General features: G+C 42.8%; 1 protein-coding gene and 1 pseudogene across 12 annotated transcripts in view; both read right to left on the bottom strand.

Annotated features, from left to right (window-relative positions):
* ZFAND4 (zinc finger AN1-type containing 4) overlaps positions 1–14,615 on the bottom strand; it is a 63,773-nt gene extending 49,158 nt beyond the window's left edge. For 6 of the 11 annotated variants that reach the window (XR_003306641.1, XM_026446765.1, XM_026446772.1 and 3 more), the window contains exon 1: positions 14,080–14,605. The gene's annotated coding sequence lies outside the window, so the exon portion shown is untranslated. Of the gene's footprint in view, positions 1–14,053 lie in introns of all 11 variants that reach the window. The other 5 variants (XM_026446766.1, XM_026446770.1, XM_026446768.1 and 2 more) reach the window with 4 other exon arrangements.
* LOC111529800 overlaps positions 1–19,333 on the bottom strand; it is a 712,005-nt pseudogene that overhangs the window by 456,852 nt on the left and 235,820 nt on the right. The gene's annotated exons all lie outside the window — the stretch shown is intronic.

Genomic DNA, 19,333 nt, shown 5'->3' with positions numbered 1-19,333 from the left:
GCCTAACCCAAGGCAGTAAGGATTGACTTATGTATTTTTCTAAGAATTGTATAGTTTTAGCTCTTATATTTAGGTCTATTGTCTAATTTCAATTTAGTTTTGTGTATGGTGTGAGGTAGGGTCTAACTTTATTCTTTTGCATGTGGATAACCAGTTGTTCCAGTATTACTTGTCAGAACAACCATTTGTTCCCAATTGAATTGTCTTGGATCCTTGTTAAAAACCAATTTATTGTCAATGTGAAGGTTTATTTCCAGACTCTTTATTCTGTTGATCTACCTATGCCAGTACCACTGTATCTTAATTACTGTAACTTTGTAGTAAGTTCTGAAATCAGGAAGTGTGAGGCCTCCAATTTGCTTCTCTTTTTAGATTGTTGGCTATTCTGGGCTCCTCGAATTGCCGTATGAATTTTAAGTATGCCCATTTTGCAAAAATGTCAGCTGGGATTTTGACAGCGATTGTATCAAGTCTATAGATTTGGAGAGTATTGCAATCTTAATACTAAGTCTTCTAATCCATAAATACATACTATTTTTCAGTTTATATCTAATTTATTTCAACAATGTTTTATAATTTTTAAAGCACAAGTTTTGTTCTCTTTTATTAAATTTATTCCTAAGTATTTTATTCCTTTAAATGCTACTATAAATGGAATCAATGTCTTATTTACAGATTGCTCATTGCTGGTATATAGAAACACAACTGATTTTAATATATTGATCTTGTACACTGCAACTATGCTGAACTGTTTATTTAGTTCATTTAGTTACCAAACAAATGTTCTCTATAAAAGCTCTATATACAAGATCACGTCATTTACATATAGAGTTTTACTTCTCCCTTTCTAAACTATATGTTCTTTTCTTTTCTTTTCTTTTCTTTTTTTTTCTGGTGGGGGATAGTCTCACTCCATTGCCCAGGCTGAAGTGAAATGGCATGATCTTGGCTCACTACAACCTCTGCCTCCCAGGTTCAAGAGATTTGCCTGTCTCAGTCTCCCAAATAGGTGGGATTACAGGCACCTGCCACCACACCAGGCACATTTTTGTATTTTTAGTAGAGACGGGGTTTCACCAAGTTGGACAGGTTGGTCTCGAACTCCTGACCTCAGGTGACCCACCTGCCTCGGCCTCCCAAAGTGCTGGGATTACAGGCCTGAGCCACCGCACTGGGCTTATTTCCCTTTCTTGCCTAATTGCCCTGCTCTGGACTCTTCAGTACGAGATTGAATAAAAGTGGTGAGACTGAATATCCTTGTCTTATTCTTGATTGTAGAAGGAAAGCATTGAGTCTTTATGTATAATGTTAACTGTGAGGTTTTCATAGATTACCATTATAAGGTTGATAAGTTTCCCTTCTATTCCTGCTTTAGGTGGGTTTTCTTTTCAATCATGAAGGGGTGTGAATTGTGTCAAACACTTTTTTCATTGTCTATTGAAATAATCATTTGGTTTTCTTTCCTTTTTATTCACATATTACGCTAATTTTTATGTGTCAAATCAATCTTGTATTACTGGGATAAATCCCATTTGTACATGGTATGTAATCCTTTACATATGTTAATGGATTTGGTCTGAAAGTATTTTCTCAGGATTTCTGTGTCTATATCATAAGAGATGATGATCTGTAGTTTTCGTTATGTATGTCTGGACTTGGTATCAGGGTAATACCAGCCATAAGAGTTGGGAAGTGTTTCCAAAACGGGTAAAATTTTTTTTTTTTTTTTTTGAGACAGTCTTGCTCTGTCACCCAGGCTGGAGTGCAGTGGCACGATCTCGGTTCACTGCAAGCTCCGCCCCCTGGGTTCACGCCATTCGCCTCAGCCTCCCGTGTAGCTGGGACCACAGGTGCCCACCACCACGCCCGGCTAATTTTTTTTTTTTTTTGTATTTTTAGTAGAGACGTGGTTTCACCGTGTTAGCCAGGATGGTCTCGATCTCCTGACCTCGTGATCCACCCGTCTCGGCCTCCCAAAGTACTGGGATTACAGGCGTGAGCCACTGCACCTGGCCCAAAACGGGTAAATTTTTAAATGTATTTCAGGACAGGCAAAGCCTGAGAGTGGGAGAAGGATATCAGTAAGTAAATCTAGGTAAACAAAAAGTGAACACTGTGAAAGTGCAAGAGTCATAGAAATGTGTCATACACACATTTTTTGCATTTTTTTCTACCAAAGGATATGAGATATCACTGAACTCACTACAATGTTCATAGAAGCATGTTTAAAGAAGCAGATATTTTTTTTTTTTTTCAGCATTACAAATAATTTTTATTTTTCTTTGTGACAGAGGAATTTCAATTCTTCTAACGACATGGGAAATGCATAGAAGGGGAAATGCCAGACACAAAACTGTATATACAACATTATTCAAATACACACAAACAAGTGTGGAGAGAGATTATACACGGGCCTTCTGCAATTGAATATCTGTCACTTCAGCTGTCCACGAGCCCTCTTGTCTTCTCACATTTCTGATCTGGCACATGTCCTACCTGGAGTCCCAACCCTCTGAGTTTTTTTTTTTTTTATTTATTTTTTTATTATACTTTAAGTTCTAGGGTACATGTGCATAACGTGCAGGTTACATATGTATACATGTGCCATGTTGGTGTGCTGCACCCATCAACTCGTCAGCACCCATCAATTCATCATTTATATCAGGTATAACTCCCCAATGCAATCCCTCCCCCCTCCCCCCTCCCCATGATAGGCCCCAGTGTGTGATGTTCCCCTTCCCGAGTCCAAGTGAGCTCATTGTTCAGTTCCCACCTATGAGTGAGAACATGCGGTGTTTGGTTTTCTCTTCTTGTGATAGTTTGCTAAGAATGATGGTTTCCAGCTGCATCCATGTCCCTACAAAGGACGCAAACTCATCCTTTTTTATGGCTGCATAGTATTCCATGGTGTATATGTGCCACATTTTCTTAATCCAGTCTGTCACTGATGGACATTTGGGTTGATTCCAAGTCTTTGCTATTGTGAATAGTGCCGCAATAAACATACGTGTGCATGTGTCTTTGTAGTAGCATAATTTATAATCCTTTGGGTATATACCCAGTAGTGGGATGGCTGGGTCATATGGTACATCTAGTTCTAGATCCTTGAGGAATCGCCATACTGTTTTCCATAATGGTTGAACTAGTTTACAATCCCACCAACAGTGTAAAAGTGTTCCTATTTCTCCACATCCTCTCCAACACCTATTGTTTCCTGATTTTTTAATGATTGCCATTCTAACTGGTGTGAGATGGTATCTCATTGTGGTTTTGATTTGCATTTCTCTGATGGCCAGTGATGATGAGCATTTTTTCATGTGTCTGTTGGCTGTATGAATGTCTTCTTTTGAGAAATGTCTGTTCATATCCTTTCCCCACTTTTGGATGGGGTTGTTTGTTTTTTTCTTGTATATTTGTTTGAGTTCTTTGTAGATTCTGGAAATGAGCCCTTTGTCAGATGAGTAGATTGCAAAAATTTTCTCCCATTCTGTAGGTTGCCTGTTCACTCTGATGGTAGTTTCTTTTGCTGTGCAGAAGCTCTTTAGTTTAATGAGATCCCATTTGTCAATTTTGGCTTTTGCTGCCGCTGCTTTTGGTGTTTTGGACATGAAGTCCTTGCCCATGCCTATGTCCTGAATGGTACTACCTAGATTTTCTTCTAGGGTTTTTATGGTATTAGGTCTAACATTTAAGTCTCTAATCCATCTTGAATTAATCTTCGTATAAGGAGTAAGGAAAGGATCCAGTTTCAGCTTTCTACTTATGGCTAGCCAATTTTCCCAGCACCATTTATTAAATAGGGAATCCTTTCCCCATTTCTTGTTTTTCTCAGGTTTGTCAAATATCAGATGGTTGTAGATGTGTGGCATTATTTCTGAAGGCTCCGTTCTGTTCCATTGGTCTATATCTCTGTTTTGGTACCAGTACCATGCTGTTTTGGTTACTGTAGCCTTGTAGTATAGTTTGAAGTCAGGTAGCGTGACGCCTCCGGCTTTGTCCTTTTGACTTAGGATTGTCTTGGCAATACGGGCTCTTTTTTGGTTCCATATGAACTTTAAAGCAGTTTTTTCCAATTCGGTGAAGAAACTCATTGGTAGCTTGATGGGGATGGCATTGAATCTATAAATAACCTTGGGCAGTATAGCCATTTTCACAATATTGATTCTGCCTATCCATGAGCATGGTATGTTCTTCCATTTGTTTGTGTCCTCTTTGATTTCACTGAGCAGTGGTTTGTAGTTCTCCTTGAAGAGGTCCTTTACATCCCTTGTAAGTTGGATTCCTAGGTATTTTATTCTCTTTGAAGCAATTGTGAATGGAAGTTCATTCCTGATTTGGCTCTCTGCTTGTCTGTTACTGGTGTATAAGAATGCTTGTGATTTTTGCACATTAATTTTGTATCCTGAGACTTTGCTGAAGTTGCTTATCAGCTTAAGAAGATTTTGGGCTGAGACGATGGGGTTTTCTAAATACACAATCATGTCATCAGAAGCAGATATTTTTAAAGATTGTGGTTTGGTTAGTAATCTCCACTTCATAAGCATGATATTCCAGAGGCATCTGAAATCTGTATATGCCACAAACATCTGAAATCCAACATACTCAAAACTTATCATTTTTCCCACAAACCTCCAGCTTTATTGTAGTCCCCATCTTGGTAAACAGTACCACGTTTCATGCTGTCACTCAAAATCATCTGTCAATCATTTTGGATTTTCTTCCAACCCCACGAGACCTAGAGAGGACCAATTCTAGATAATATGACTTCTTTATATTGTTCTTTTTTTTTTTTTTTTTTTTGAGATAGAGTCTCCCTCTGTCACCCAGGGTAAAGTGCAGTGGCATGATCTCAGCTCACTGCAACCTCCATCTCCCGGGTTCAAGTGATTCTCCTGCCTCAGTCTCCCGAGTAAGCTAGGACTACAGGTGCACGCCACCACACCAAGCTAATTTTTGTATTTTTAGTAGAGACAGGATTTCACCATATTGGCCAGGCTGGGCTCGAACTCCTGACCTATTGATCCGCTGCCTCCCAAAGTGCTGGGATTACAGGTGTGGGCCACCGCATCCGGACAACTTTTTTTTTTTTGAGACAGAGTCTTGCTCTGTTGCCCAGGCGTGAGCCACCGCGCCCAGCCCCCAAGTTCTTTTAAACCAGATTTCGTGTGAAATCAGAGTGAGAACTCATTCATTACCACAGGGACAGCACCAAGACATTCATGAAGATCCACCCCCATGATCCAAACGCCTCCCACTAGGCCCACCTCCAACACTGGGGGTCACATTTCAACATGAGATTTGGAGGGGACAAAACACCCAAGCCATGTCATGCTCCAAAAGTTTGTTTAGAGGGATGTTGGCTTTTACGGGAATCCTATTCTGATCCACTCCAAATGAAGTCCACCACCATTTATCCAACTCATAACATACATGCACATACAGGAATCTACTATGAGTTTTTATAACACTAATAGGAAATACAATTAATTAATTTGGGATTTTTGAATTGCATTTTACAGACTGTTAATGATCCTAAAAGAGATGGAGTTACAGAAAAGAAAGTTGTTGCTTATAGCACAGCTTTTTTTTTTTTTTTTTTTTTTTTTTTGAGATGGGAGTCTGGCTCTGTTGCCAGGCTGGAGTGCAGTGGCACCATCTCGGCTCACTTCAAGCTCCGCATCCCAGGTTCAAGTGATTCTCCTGCCTCAGTCTCCTGAGTAGCTGGGACTACAGGCACGCATCACCACGCCCAGCTAATTTTTGTATTTTTAGTAGAGACGGGGTTTCTCCATGTTGGCCAGGATGGTCTTGATCTCTTAACCTCATAATTCGCCTGCACTGGCCTCCCAAAGTGCTGGGATTACAGGCGTGAGCCACCATGCCTTGCCTGCACAGCTCTTTTGAGTGTTGCTACACCATGTTTCAAAATGATGGGTAATAAATAGAGTAATACAAAGTACCAGGCCAATAATACTGCTGGTGATAGTGGTAAAGGGTCATTGCTCTTAAATAAAAGCTAAATTAAAAAGCTGCATTGCTTATATATGACTTTGTATGGAGCTCTCTAACCTTAATCCTCTTTCTTTCACTCATTTAAGCAACTGCTTTTATAATTTTGGATAACATGAATTCTTAAAAACATACTTATGCTATATCAAATAAGAGTGTACTATAGAATTGCCAGTGTGTGTATCCCCGAAGCCAACAGTACTCCTACCTACAAAGTTGCAGCTCTAGCAACAAAAGTCAGGTGTCAGGACTGCAAAATGAACATGACAGAAATAAAGACATGAGTGACTATGCCTGTCCAAGGAATCCGGAGTGTTTCCCTCACCACAGTGTTCTTCCATAGTGAGACCCTAAAAATAATAGGCTGAGGGAGGGTAGAAGGTAACAAACAAATTTGGAAGTTCTTCATCTATAATGAGAATGGATAATGTAACTATAAGCCAGAAGAAAAAGAACAACCCCGAATAGCATTAATTGTGCTGGAACTTCCACTGTAAGTCTGGGTCCAGTCAATGGGGTAATTTCCAATATCCCAAAAGAACCAAGGTTGATAACCAAAAGCAAAAATGCTTCCCTCTAAATAGTTATGCTTCTCCTCAGGAGTAGAAATCACTGTAGCAGAGGACAAAATGAGGCCATGAAATCTGGTTAAGCCAGACTGGATGCCTAGAGGGTAGCTAAGAGGCACAAATGGAAGCTGCAGCAGGCCAAAGACCCAGCCAGTACTAAAAGCTGGGTCCATGAATAGCTTCTTGAAATGGTGTGTGGTCATGCTTAGCTGAGTATACTGTGGGACTCGTGATCTTGGAAAATGAGGGGGCAATGAAGACTTCAAGATGGGATGGAAAAACAGCTTAAAAAAAAAACAAAAAAGAAGGGGTACAGGAAACAAAGAAAACAGAAAAAAAGCTGGCCACGGTGGCTCATGCCTATAATCCCAGCAATTCAGGAGGCCAAGGTGGGAGAATCACTTGAGGCAAGAAGGTTGAGACCAGCCTGGGCAACATAGCGAGACCCTTGTTTCTACAAAATTAAAAAAAAAAAAATTAGCTGGGTATGATGGCACACACCTGTAGTCCCAGCTATTCAGGAGGGTATGGTAGGAGGATCACTGGAGCCCTGGAGTTCCAAGCTGCAGCAAGCTATGATTATGCCACTGCACTCCAGCCTGGGCAACACAGACAGACACTGTCTCAAAAAAAAAAAAAAAAAAAAAAAAATTGGGGGCAGGTAGAGAAAAAATTACTTCCAGAATTTTTACAATTATATATCTAGCTATTAAGAGTAATGACACCAAAAAGATTTCTAAATCAATTCCTGGTTTGTTCCAAGATGGCCGAATACAACAGCTCCGGTCTGCAGCTCCCAGCATGATCAATGCAGAAAACGAGTGATTTCTGCATTTCCAACTGAGGTACCTGGTTCATCTTATTAGGACTGGTTGGACAGTGGGTGCAGCCCACAGAGGGCGAGCCAAAACAGGGTGGGGCGTCACCTCACCTGGGAAGAGCAAGGGGTCAGGGGATTTCCCTTTCCTAGCCAAGGGAAGCTGTGACAGACGGTACCTGGAAAAACGCAACACTCCTGCTCAAACACTGTGGTTTTTCCAAAGTCTTAGCAACCAGCAGACCAGGAGATTACATCCCGCACCTGGCTCAGTGGGTCCCATGCCCATGGAGCCTTGCTCACTGCTAGCACAGCAGTCTGCGATTGACCTGCAAGGCAGCAGCCCGGCAGGGAGGGGGTGTCTGCCATTGCTGAGGCTTGAGTAGGTAAACAAAGCAGCTGGGAAGCTCGAACTGGGCAGAACCCACCACAGGGCTACAGTGCTTGCTGTCTCTATATAGACTCCACCTTTGGGAGTAGGGCATAGCTGAACAAAAGGCAGCAGAAACTTCTGTAGACTTAAACATCCCTGTCTGACAGCTCGAAGAAAGCAGTGGTTCTTCCAGCACAGTGCCTGAGCTCTGAGAACGGACAGACTGCCGCCTCAAGTGGGTCCCTGACTGCCATGTAGACTAACTGGAAGACACCTCCCAGTAGGGGCCGACTGACACCTCATAGAGGCAAAGCTTTCAGAGGAAGGATCAGGCAGCAATATTTGCTGTTCTGCAATATTTGCAGTTCTGCAGCCTCCACTGGTAATACCCAGGAAAACAAGGTCTGGAGTGGACCTCCGACAAACTCCAACAGACCTGCAGGTAAGGGACCTAACTGTTAGAAGGAAAACTAACAAACAGAAAGGAATAGCATCAACATTAACAAAAAGGACATCCACACCAAAACCCCTTTTGTAGGTCACCAACATCAAAAACCAAAGGTAGATAAAACCACAAAGATGAGGAGAAACCAGAGCAGAAAACCAGAAAATTCTAAAAACCAGAGCACCTCTTCTCCTCCAAAGGATCGCAGCTCCTCGCCAGCAACGGCACAAAGGTGGATGGAGACTAACTTTGATGAGATGACAGAAGTAAGCTTCAGAAGGCCGGTAATAACAAACTTCTCCGAGCTAAAGGAGGATGCTCGAACCCATCACTAGAAGTTAAAAACCTTGAAAAACGATTAGACGAATGGCTAACTAGAATAAATAGTGTAGAGAAGACCTTAAATTACCTGATGGAGCTGAAAACCATGGCACGAGAACTATGTGACATATGCACAAGCTTCAATAGCCAATTCGATCAAGTGGAAGAAAGGGTATCAGTGATTGAAGATCAAATGAATGAAATAAAGCAAGAAGAGAAGTTTAGGGGAAAAAAGAGTAAAAAGAAATGAACAAAGCCTCCAAGAAATATGGGACTATGTGAAAAGACCAAATCTACATTTGATTGGTATACCTAAAAGTGACGGGGAAAATGAAAATAAGTTGGAAAACACTCTTCAGTATATTATCCAGGAGAACTTCCCCAAACTAGCAAGGCAGGCCATAATTCAAATTCAGGAAATACAGAGAACACCACAAAGATACTCCTCGAGAAGAGCAACCCCCAGACACATAATTGTCAGATTCACCAAGGCTGAAATGAAGGAAAAAATGTTAAGGGCAGTCAGAGAGAAAGGTTGCGTTACCCACAAAGGGAAGCCCATCAGACTAACAGTAGATCTCTCAGCAGAAACTTCAAGCCAGAAGAGAGTGGGGGCCAATATTCAACAACATTAAAGAAAAGATTTTTCAACTAAGAATTTCATATGCAGCCAAACTAAGCTTCGTAAGTGAAGGAGAAATAAAATCATTTACAGACAAGCAAATGCTGAGATTTTGTCACCACCAGACCTGCCTTATAAGAGCTCCTGAAGGGAAGCAGATGGAAAGGAACAACTGGTACCAGACACTGAAAAAACATGCCAAATGGTAAAGACCATTGATGCTATGAAGAAACTGCAACAATTAACAGGCAAAATAACCAGCTAACATCATAATGACAGGATCAAATTCACATATAACAATATTAACCTTACATATAAATGGGCTAAATGCCCCAATTAAAAGACACAGACTGGCAAATTGGAAAAAGAGTCAAGACCCATCAGTGTGCTGTATTCGGGAGACCTATCTCACATGCAAAGACACACGAAGGCTCAAAATAAAGGGATGGAAGAAGATCTACCAAGCAAATAGAAAGCAAAAAAGGCAGGGGCTGCAATCCTAGTCTCTGATAAAAACAGACTTTAAACCAACAAAGATCAAAAGAGACAAAGAAGGCCATTACGTAATGGTAAAGGGATCAATTCAACAAGAAGAGCTAACTATCCTAAATATATATGCACCCAATACAGGAGCACCCAGATTCATAAAGCAAGCCTTAGAGACCTACAAAGAGACTTAGACTCCCACATAATAATAATGAGAGACTTTAACACCCCACTGTTGGCATTAGACAGATCAATAAGACAGAAGGTTAACAAAGATATCCAGGACTTGAACTCAGCTCTGCACCAAGCAGACCTAATAGACATCTACAGAACTCTCCACCCCAAATCAACAGAATATACATTCTTCTCAGCACCACATGGCACTTATTCCAAGGCTGACCACATAGTTGGAAGTAAAGCACTCCTCAGCAAATGTAAAAGAACAGAAATTATAACAAACTGTCTCTCAGACCACAGTGCAATCAAATTAGAACTCAGGATTAAGAAACTCACTCAAAACTGCACAACTACATGGAAACTGAACAACCTGCTCCTGAATAACTACTGTGTAAATAATGAAATAAAGGCAGAAATAAACATGTTCTCTGAAATCCATGAGAACAAAGACACAACATACCAGAATATGTGGGACACATTTAAAGCAATGTATACAGGGAAATTTATAGCACTAAATGCCCACAAGAGAAAGCAGGAAAGATCTAAAATCGACACCCTAACATCAGAATTAAAAGAACTAGAGAAGCAAGAGCAAACACATTCAAAACCTAGCAGGAGGCAAGAAATAACTAAGATCAGAGCAGAACTGAAGGATACAGAGACACAAAAAACCCTTCAAAAAATCAATGAATCCAGGAGCTGGTTTTTTGAAAAGATCAACAAAATTGATAGACCACTAGCAAGACTAATAAGAAAAGAAAGAAGAATCAAATAGACTCAATAAAAAAAGATAAAGGGGGTATCACCACCAATCCCACAGAAATACAAACTACCATCAGAGACTACTATAAATACCTCCATGCAAAAAAACTAGAAAATCTAGAAGAAATGGATAAATTCCTGGACACATACACCTTCCCAAAACTAAACCAGGAGAAGTGGAATCTTTGAAAAGACCAATAACAGGCTCTGAAATTGAGGGCAATAACTAATAGCCTACCAACAAAAAAAGTCCAGGACCAGATGGATTCACAGCCAAATTCTACCAGAGGTACAAGGAGGAGCTGGTACCATTCCTTCTGAAACTATTCCAATCAATAGAAAAAGAGGGAATCCTCCCTAACTCATTTTATGAGGCCAGCATCATCCTGATACCAAAGCCTGGCAGAGACACAACAAAAAAAGAGAATTTTAGACCAATATCCCTTATGAACATCGATACGAAAACCCTCAATAAAATACTGGCAAACCGAATCCAGCAGCACACCAAAAAGCTTATCCACTAGGATCAAGTCGGCTTCATCCCTGGGATGCAAGGCTGGTTCAACATACGCAAATCAATAAACATAATCCATCACACAAACAGAACCAACGACAAAAACCACGATAATCTTAATAGATGCAGAAAAGACCTTCTACAAAATCCAACAACGTTCATGCTAAAAGCTCTTAATAAACTAGGTATTGATGGAATGTATCTCAAAATAGTAAGAGCTATTTATGACAAACCCACAGCCAAAATCATACTGAATGGGCAAAAACTGGAAGCATTCCCTTTGAAAACTGGCACAAGACAGGGATGCCCTCTCTCACCACTCCTATTCAACATACAGTGTTGGAAGTTCTGACCAGGGCAATCAGGCAAGAGAAAGAAATACAGGGTATTCAATTAGGAAAAGAGGAAGTCAAATTGTCCCTGTTTGCAGATGACATGGTTGTATATTTAGAAAACCCCATCGTCTCAGCCCAAAATCTCCTTAAGCTGATAAGCAACTTCAGCAAAGTCTCAGGATACAAAATCAATGTGCAAAAATCACAACCAACTGATTTTTTTTTTTTTTTTTTTTTTTTGAGATCATTGAGATCAAGTTTCGCTTTTGTTGCCCAGGCTGAAATGCAATGTTGTGATCTTGGCTCACCACAACCTCGGCCTCCCAGGTTTAAGTGATTCTCCAGCCTCAGCCTCCCTAGTAGCTGGGATTATAGGCATGTGCCACCATGCCCGGCCAATTTTTTTGTATTTTTAGTAGAGATGGGGTTTCTCCATGTTGGTCAGGCTGGTCTCGAACTCCCAAATTCAGATGATCGCCTGCCTTGGCCTCCCAAAGTGCTGGGATTACAGGCATGAGCCACCACATCCAGCCTACAACCATCTTTGACAAACCTGACAAAAACAAGAAATGGGGAAAGGATTCCCTATTTAATAAATGGTGCTGGCAAAACTGGCTAGCCATATGTAGAAAGCTGAAACTGGATCCCTTTCTTACACCTTATACAAAAATTAATTCAAGATTGATTAAAGACTTAAATGTTAGACCTGAAACTCTAAAAACCCTAGAATAAAGCCTAGGCAATACCATTCAGGACATGGGCATGGGCAAGGACTTCATGACTAAAACACCAGAAGCAATGGCAACAAAAGCCAAAAGAGACAAATGGGACCTAATTAAACTAAAGAGCTTCTGCACAGCAAAAGGAACTACCATCAGAGTGAACAGGCAACCTACAGAATGGGAGAATATTTTTGCAATCTACTCATCTGACAAAGGGCTAATATCCAGAATCTACAAAGAACTTAAATTTTCAAGAAAAAAAACAAACAACCACATCAAAAAGCGGGCAAAGGACATGAACAGACACTTCTCAAAAGAAGACATTTATGCAGCCAACAGACACATGAAAAAATGCTCATCATCACTGGCAATCAGAGAAATGCAAATTAAAGCCACAATGAGACACAATCTCACACCAGTTAGAATGGCGATCATTAAAAAGTCAGGAAACAACAGATGCTGGAGAAGATGTGGAGAAATAGGAACACTTTTACACTGTTGGTGGGACTGTAGATTAGTTCGACCATTGTGGAAGACAGTGTGGCGATTCCTCAAGGATCCAGAACTAGAAATACCATTTGACCCAGCCATCCCATTACTGGGTATATACCCAAAGGATTATAAATCATGCCACTATAAAGACACATGCACACGTATGTTTACTGCAGCACTATTCACAATAGCAAAGATTTGGAATCAACCCAAATGTCCATTAGTGATAGACTGGATTAAGAAAATGTGGCACATTATACACCATGGAATACTATGCAGCCATAAAAAAGGATGAGTTTGCATCCTTTGTAGGGACATGGATGCAGCTGGAAACCATCATTCTTAGCAAACTATCACAAGAAGAGAAAACCAAACACCGCATGTTCTCACTCATAGGTGGGAACTGAACAATGAGTTCACTTGGACTGGGGAAGGGGAACATCACACACTGGGGCCTATCATGGGGAGGGGGGAGGGATTGCATTGGGGAGTTATACCTGATATAAATGATGAATTGATGGGTGCTGACAAGTTGATGGGTGCAGCACACCAACATGGCACAAGTATACATATGTAACAAACCTGCACGTTATGCACATGTACCCTAGAACTTAAAGTATAATAAAAAAAAAAGAAAATGTGGCACATATACACCATGGAATACTAAAAAAAGGATGAATTCATGTCCTTTGCAGGGACATGAATGAAGCTGGAAACAATCATTCTCAGCAAACTATCACAAGGACAGAAAACCAAACAATGCATGTTCTCACTCAGTGGTGGGAACTGAACAATGAGAACACTCGGACACAGGGAGGGGAACATCACACACGGGCCTGTCTGGGGGAGGTGGACTGTGGGAGGGACAGCATTAGAAGAAATACCCAATGTAAACGATGAGGTAATCGATGCAGAAAACCAACATGGCACATGTATACCGATGTAACAAATCTGCACGCTGTGAACATGTACCCTAGAACTTAAAAAAAAAGAAAAAGAAAAAATCAATTCCCAAAGCATTTCTCTCATCTCTTCTGAAAAAGTTCCAAAAATACAACTCCAAAGATGAAATGGAAGTTAAAGGTAAACAGGCAATAGCGCTGAATACGTAATTTCAGTAACTCAGAATTTGCTCCATCCTCTGCTCTAAAGCTTAGCTACAGAAGAGCAGTCACCTTTGAAACATTTTCCCAAACATAAAGATATCCAGAATGTGAAGCTGCCATTAAAACTGTGACACAGATCTTCATTTACTGATATGTGAAAACATCCCTAAAGTTCTAAATACGAGGTACAGAATCACATTAACCGCCTAATTTGTCTGTAGCCTAAGCTCAAGTACGGAGTGGATCTGCAAGCGGAATTGGGAAATATTTCAGAACCAGCATCTCCTCGCGCCATCCTGATACCTATACACTTGAGGCCACCGAGTCACCTGCGCAGCCGTTGCTCCTCCAAGACCAATCCGGGATTCCCAGACCCACCGTCCTGAATCTGGAGCACAGCAGACCGCGTGACAACAGCGACTCGGAGATCAGCACCCGTCGGGAAAGCCGGGTACCCGCTGAAGCTGGCGTCACGCCCCAAGGAACAAAAGCCAGAGCGTGTGTCCTGGGCAAAGGCGACCCGCCGCTCCGGTCCCCGGGCAGCAGCGGCCGGCGTCAGGCCGCAAGGCGAGGGGCGGGGACCGGACGCTACCCGGCAGCCAGGCGCCGAGCGGCAACACCACTCCGGCCTTGAGCCATTCCGGCCCTACTACGGCCGGCGGCGGCAGCGCGGCTGGGCTCAGCGGCTCGCAGCCCGGGCGCCCCCCCTGCCGGCCGCTCGCTAGCTCAGCCTCACCCGCAGTCTTGTCCGCTGGCTCGCTCGCCCGCCCACAGGTCGACAGGGCCCAGCGACCCCACGAGCAACTCCACTGACGGAACTGACCGAAAACGCTCCGCGACCGCCGCGCCCCGCCCCTTTGTGACACTACCTACCAATCGCTGGACGGCGCTCTCGCTACCCTCCAATCAGCGCTGGCGGGGCGGGCCTGGACCCGGACGTGGGCCGTTGCAGGGGCGCCAGGGGGCTAGGGCCTTCTTGGCATTCCCTGGCGGTTGTGGGTTACAAGGCCCGGATGTTGATCTTTTATTCCTAGCAACACCGCACCCCTGACTCTTGCCCACGCGGGCGTCTTGAGGGCGGCCGCACGGCCTGCTGGGAACGGCGGGGTTGCCGGAGTGCTCTCCGTCAGACCCACCGGGGATCCTCTTCCAGGCGCCTGATTTGCTGGGGATAGGTGATACAGGCAGATGCTGTCCAGTCGGTGGCCTCTCCAGAGCCAGGGGCACTCCTGGTGCGTTTGGGCCGGCCTGCCCTGAACAAATCCGCTTCGGGCTTCACCATCCCCTAATGTTTCTGGCCTCAATTGTCTCATCTGGAAAATGGGGTCATTACCGTGCTTGGTTGAAGACAAGGGTGAAAACAGATAACTTTCTGTAGTCCTCGTACAATTTACTGAGGACTGTAGGCCAGGCAATGGAGTAGGCACCCTGGGCTCAAATCCCAGCTTTGGTAAGCCCAGCCAGGCCTCCTGCTCCAGTTTCCAAGCTAGTGAGCTGCAGCGTAAACAGTAACTGGCTTCAAGCCAACACCTGCCTTTCAACCTAACATGGGAGCCCACTGCCTCGTTCCGCCTACCGATTTTCCAACGCCGTGAACCTCCTTCACTAAGTGGGTTACTCAGCTGACAAAGAATGTCATCTCGCTCCCCGTGCAGGCTCACTCATCCTCGACTTCTGGCGCAGAGGAGCCGGTCTAATATGAAACTAAACACCTAAGCTGTGTCTCCTGTCCTCATTCTTCTGAGACCCTACCCACCAGCTTATCTCCACAGTTCAACCAACTATTGAGCATACACTGCGGGAATATGGTGAGACATTAAGCTTTGATTCACCAGTCTCACCGCTGGTTCCTTCTGAAACTCTACATATGCTTAATGCTAAATAGATTGGAGCCCTTTGAGGACAGAGTTACGATGGTAATAATCTTTGCCTTCCTGAGCCTAGAATAGGGCCTGTGAAGGAGACTTACTGAGTAAAAACCATTCACACTGGAGAATTGACAGCATGGACCGTGGAGTCAGGCAGGTGTGTTTAAAGCCTTGGCTCTCAATACTGGAAGCTCCATTACCTGGCCAAGTCATTCATTCTTTACAACATCTTCATCATTATCATCTACCATTTTTCGAGTGCCAGATAGTTGACAAAGGTCTTTACATATTCTCTCCCAATCACAATCCTTGCAAGGTTGGTATTGAAACCACTTGTCTACAAAGAAGTAAATAAAAGCTAATTAAAGTAGAACAATTTGCCTATAATCAAACAGCTCTATGTCGGAAAGCCAGATTTAAATCTAGGGCACAATACAAAAATCCAAACTCGTTCCATTATTCCACATCGCTTCCAGATATTAGCTTCATCTGTAAAATTAGTGTTACTACATAACCTATCTGATAGACCATGGAGACTGAATAAAACAGCATTAAAAGTTGTTACCAGAGGAACTTTTTTTTTTAGGTAAGTTCTCTCTCCCTTTCAAGCCTCTCAAAATAGCAGTTTGCGTATTTTCTAAACTTACTGTCTCCTGAATCCCCTGAAATCAATCCTACTGATTGATGAGTAGATTTAGTTGTTCCAAAAGAAAATCATCATATTTAACAAAGGCTGACTCTGACCCACACTGGGTCCTAGAGCAAGAAACTATGTGCGCAAATAACCTAAGGACAGAAGGAAGATGCATAAAATGAATAGGGGAAAGGAGTGGGCAACTAGCAAGTGCCCTCGTCTGTGATCATGTCACTTTCATAGCAGACTTGGGCAAATGGTTGACCTGTGGGAGCTGTAAAAAATCTTGACTCTGGATATGAGTAATTCCTCATCTGATCTTACAGTACCCAAGGAAGTAGTCAGTAGCTCCAGGATCGCTGAGACCAACCTGGGCTGCATACAAGATTGTGCCATGGTGACAGGCTGAATAGTCAGCAGCAAGAGACAGAGCACCAAAAGGCACAGACTAGAATGGGATCAGCAATCCAGGTGGCTGGTGGCTACAGCCTTTGTCGATGCAGATAACGTTTTCATTCCCGCAGAGTTCAATGGGGCAGTGCTGCTCTAGAGGCTGACATTTCCATCCTCAGCACTTCCCCCTGCTATTACCTACATTCATTCTGCTACTTCCACAAGGAAAGAATGGAACAGGATGCCTTAGACCAATGGTCAGCAAACTGTTTATGTAAAGGGGTGGGGCCAGGCATGGTGGCTCACGCCTGTAATCCCAGCACTTTGGGAGGCCAAGGTGGGTGGATCACAAGGTCAGGAGTTCGAGACCAACCTGGCCAACATGGTGAAACCTCGTCTCTACTACAAATACAAAAATTAGCTGGGTGTGGTGGCAGGCGCCTGTAATCCCAGCTCCTTGGGAGACTAAGGCAGGCGCATCGCTTGAAGCCGAGAAACAGAGGTTGCAGTGAGCTGAGATCGTATGACTGCACTCCAGCCTAGGTGACAGAGCAAGACTCTGTCTCAAAAAAATAAATAAAATAAAAGGGTCAGACAGAAAACATCTGAGGCTCTGTGAGCCATCTGGTCTCTGTCATAATGACTCAACTGTTACATTGGAGGTAGGGTGAAAGCAGCAATAGAAAGTAAGTAAATGAATGAGTATGGTTGTGTTCCAATAACACTTTATTAGCAAAATCCGACAGTGGGTTGGGGGGAGGGCATAGTTTGCCAAACTAAAATAAAAATTTATTAAAGATTTAAATGTGGCCAAGCATGGTGGCTCACGACTGTAATCCCAGTACTTTGGGAAGCAGAGGCGGGTGGATCACAAGGTCAGGAGGTCGAGACCATCCTGGCCAACATGGTAAAACCCTGTCTCTACTAAAAATACAAAAATTAGCCAGGTGTGGTAGCGCATGCCTGTAGTCCCAGCTACTAAGGAGGCTGAAGCAGGAGAATCGCTTGAACTCCAGAGGCGCAGGTTGCAGTGAGCCGAGATCGTACCACTGCACTCCAGCCTGGGCAACAGAGCAAGACTCTTGTCTCGGAAAATAAAATAAAATAAATAAAATAAAATAACCTGAGATGAGAAAACTTTTCTTTTAGGTTTTTGTCTAGAAGTTTCTAGGTATGGATCTTGACAGTAATTTACTGAATCACAAAAGTGGAGACATGAAAAGCAAAACTAAACATGGGATTATATCAGACTGAAAACCTTCACAGCAAAGAAACCATTGAAGAAATTGAAAAGCTTTTTAACAAATATCCAAAATACCTAAAGAACTTGTATTAATAAATAGGAAATAAACCAAAACAAAACAGAAAAGCATCAAAAAGCTTAAAAATAAGCAAATTTGGCCGGGCGCGGTGGCTCAAGCCTGTAATCCCAGCACTTTGGGAGACTGAGGCAGATGGATCACCTGAGGTCGGGAGTTCAAGACCAGCCTGACCAACATGGAGAAACCCCGTCTCTACCAAAAATACAAAATTAGCCGGGCATGGCGACGCATGCCTGTAATCCAGCTACTCGGGAGCCTGAGGCAGAAGAATCTCTTGAGCCCAGGAGGTGGAGGTTATGGTGAGCAAAGATCACGCCATTGCACTCCAGCCTGAGCAACAAGGGCAAAACTCCGTCTCAAAAAAAAAAAAAATGTGTTCAGCAAGGTTGAAGCATAAAAGGTTAATAGCCAGAATAATTTATCAATTGTATTTCCATACATCTGCAAGACACAATCTGAAAATGAAATCGGAAAAACAATTTCATTGGGCAACAAGAGCAAAACTTCGTCTCGGAAAAAAAAAAAAAAAAGAAAAAAATAGTAATATACAATATCACTTCCCGTCCAAGCTTGACTTCTACCTTTACTTTCTGATATGGTTTGGTCATGTCCCCACCAAAATCTCATCATGAATTGTAATCCCCATAATCCTCATGGGTTCAAGCTATTCTCCTGCCTCAGCCTATCAAGTAAATGGGATTACAGGCAAATGCCACCACACCTAGCTAATTTTTGTACTGCTAGTAGAGACGGGATGTCACTACGTTAGCTAGGCTGGTCTCAAACTTCTGACCTTAATTGATCCACCTGCCTTGGCCTCCCAAAGTGCTAGGGTTACGGGTGTGAGCCACATGCCCAGCTGAGATCTGATGGTTTCATACATGTTTGACAGTTGCTCCTTCACATGCTCACACTCTCTGTGTGGCCATCATGTAAGTCAGACCTGGTTTCCCTTCTGCCATGATTGTAAGTTTCCTAAGGCCTCCCCAGCCATGCGAAACTGTGAGTCATTTAAACCTCTTTCCTTTATAAATTACCCAACGTCAGGTATTTCTTTATATCAGTGTGAAAACAAACTAATATACTTTCTGATAACCATGCTTGAGGAATTGGGGAATTCAGACTACCTGGGATCAAATTGTGCCCCACCCTTAGCAGTCATGTGACCTTGGGGAGGTTACTTACCTTCTCCATCTCCACTCCTGTAAAATCTGTAAATGAGATTGTTTCTGAGGATTAAATGAGCATAGCACAGTGGGGACACTGTCAGGCACACACTGCTTGCCACATGTCGAGTATTCATCTTTATTGAATTAGGACGGTGGTAACCCACTTTATGAATCTCAATTTTGTATGACAAAATCAT

Source organism: Piliocolobus tephrosceles, chromosome 9, assembly GCF_002776525.5.
Source record: "Piliocolobus tephrosceles isolate RC106 chromosome 9, ASM277652v3, whole genome shotgun sequence".
In the NCBI taxonomy this organism is placed as follows: domain Eukaryota; kingdom Metazoa; phylum Chordata; class Mammalia; order Primates; family Cercopithecidae; genus Piliocolobus; species Piliocolobus tephrosceles.
This window is presented reverse-complemented; position numbering and strand designations above follow the sequence as displayed.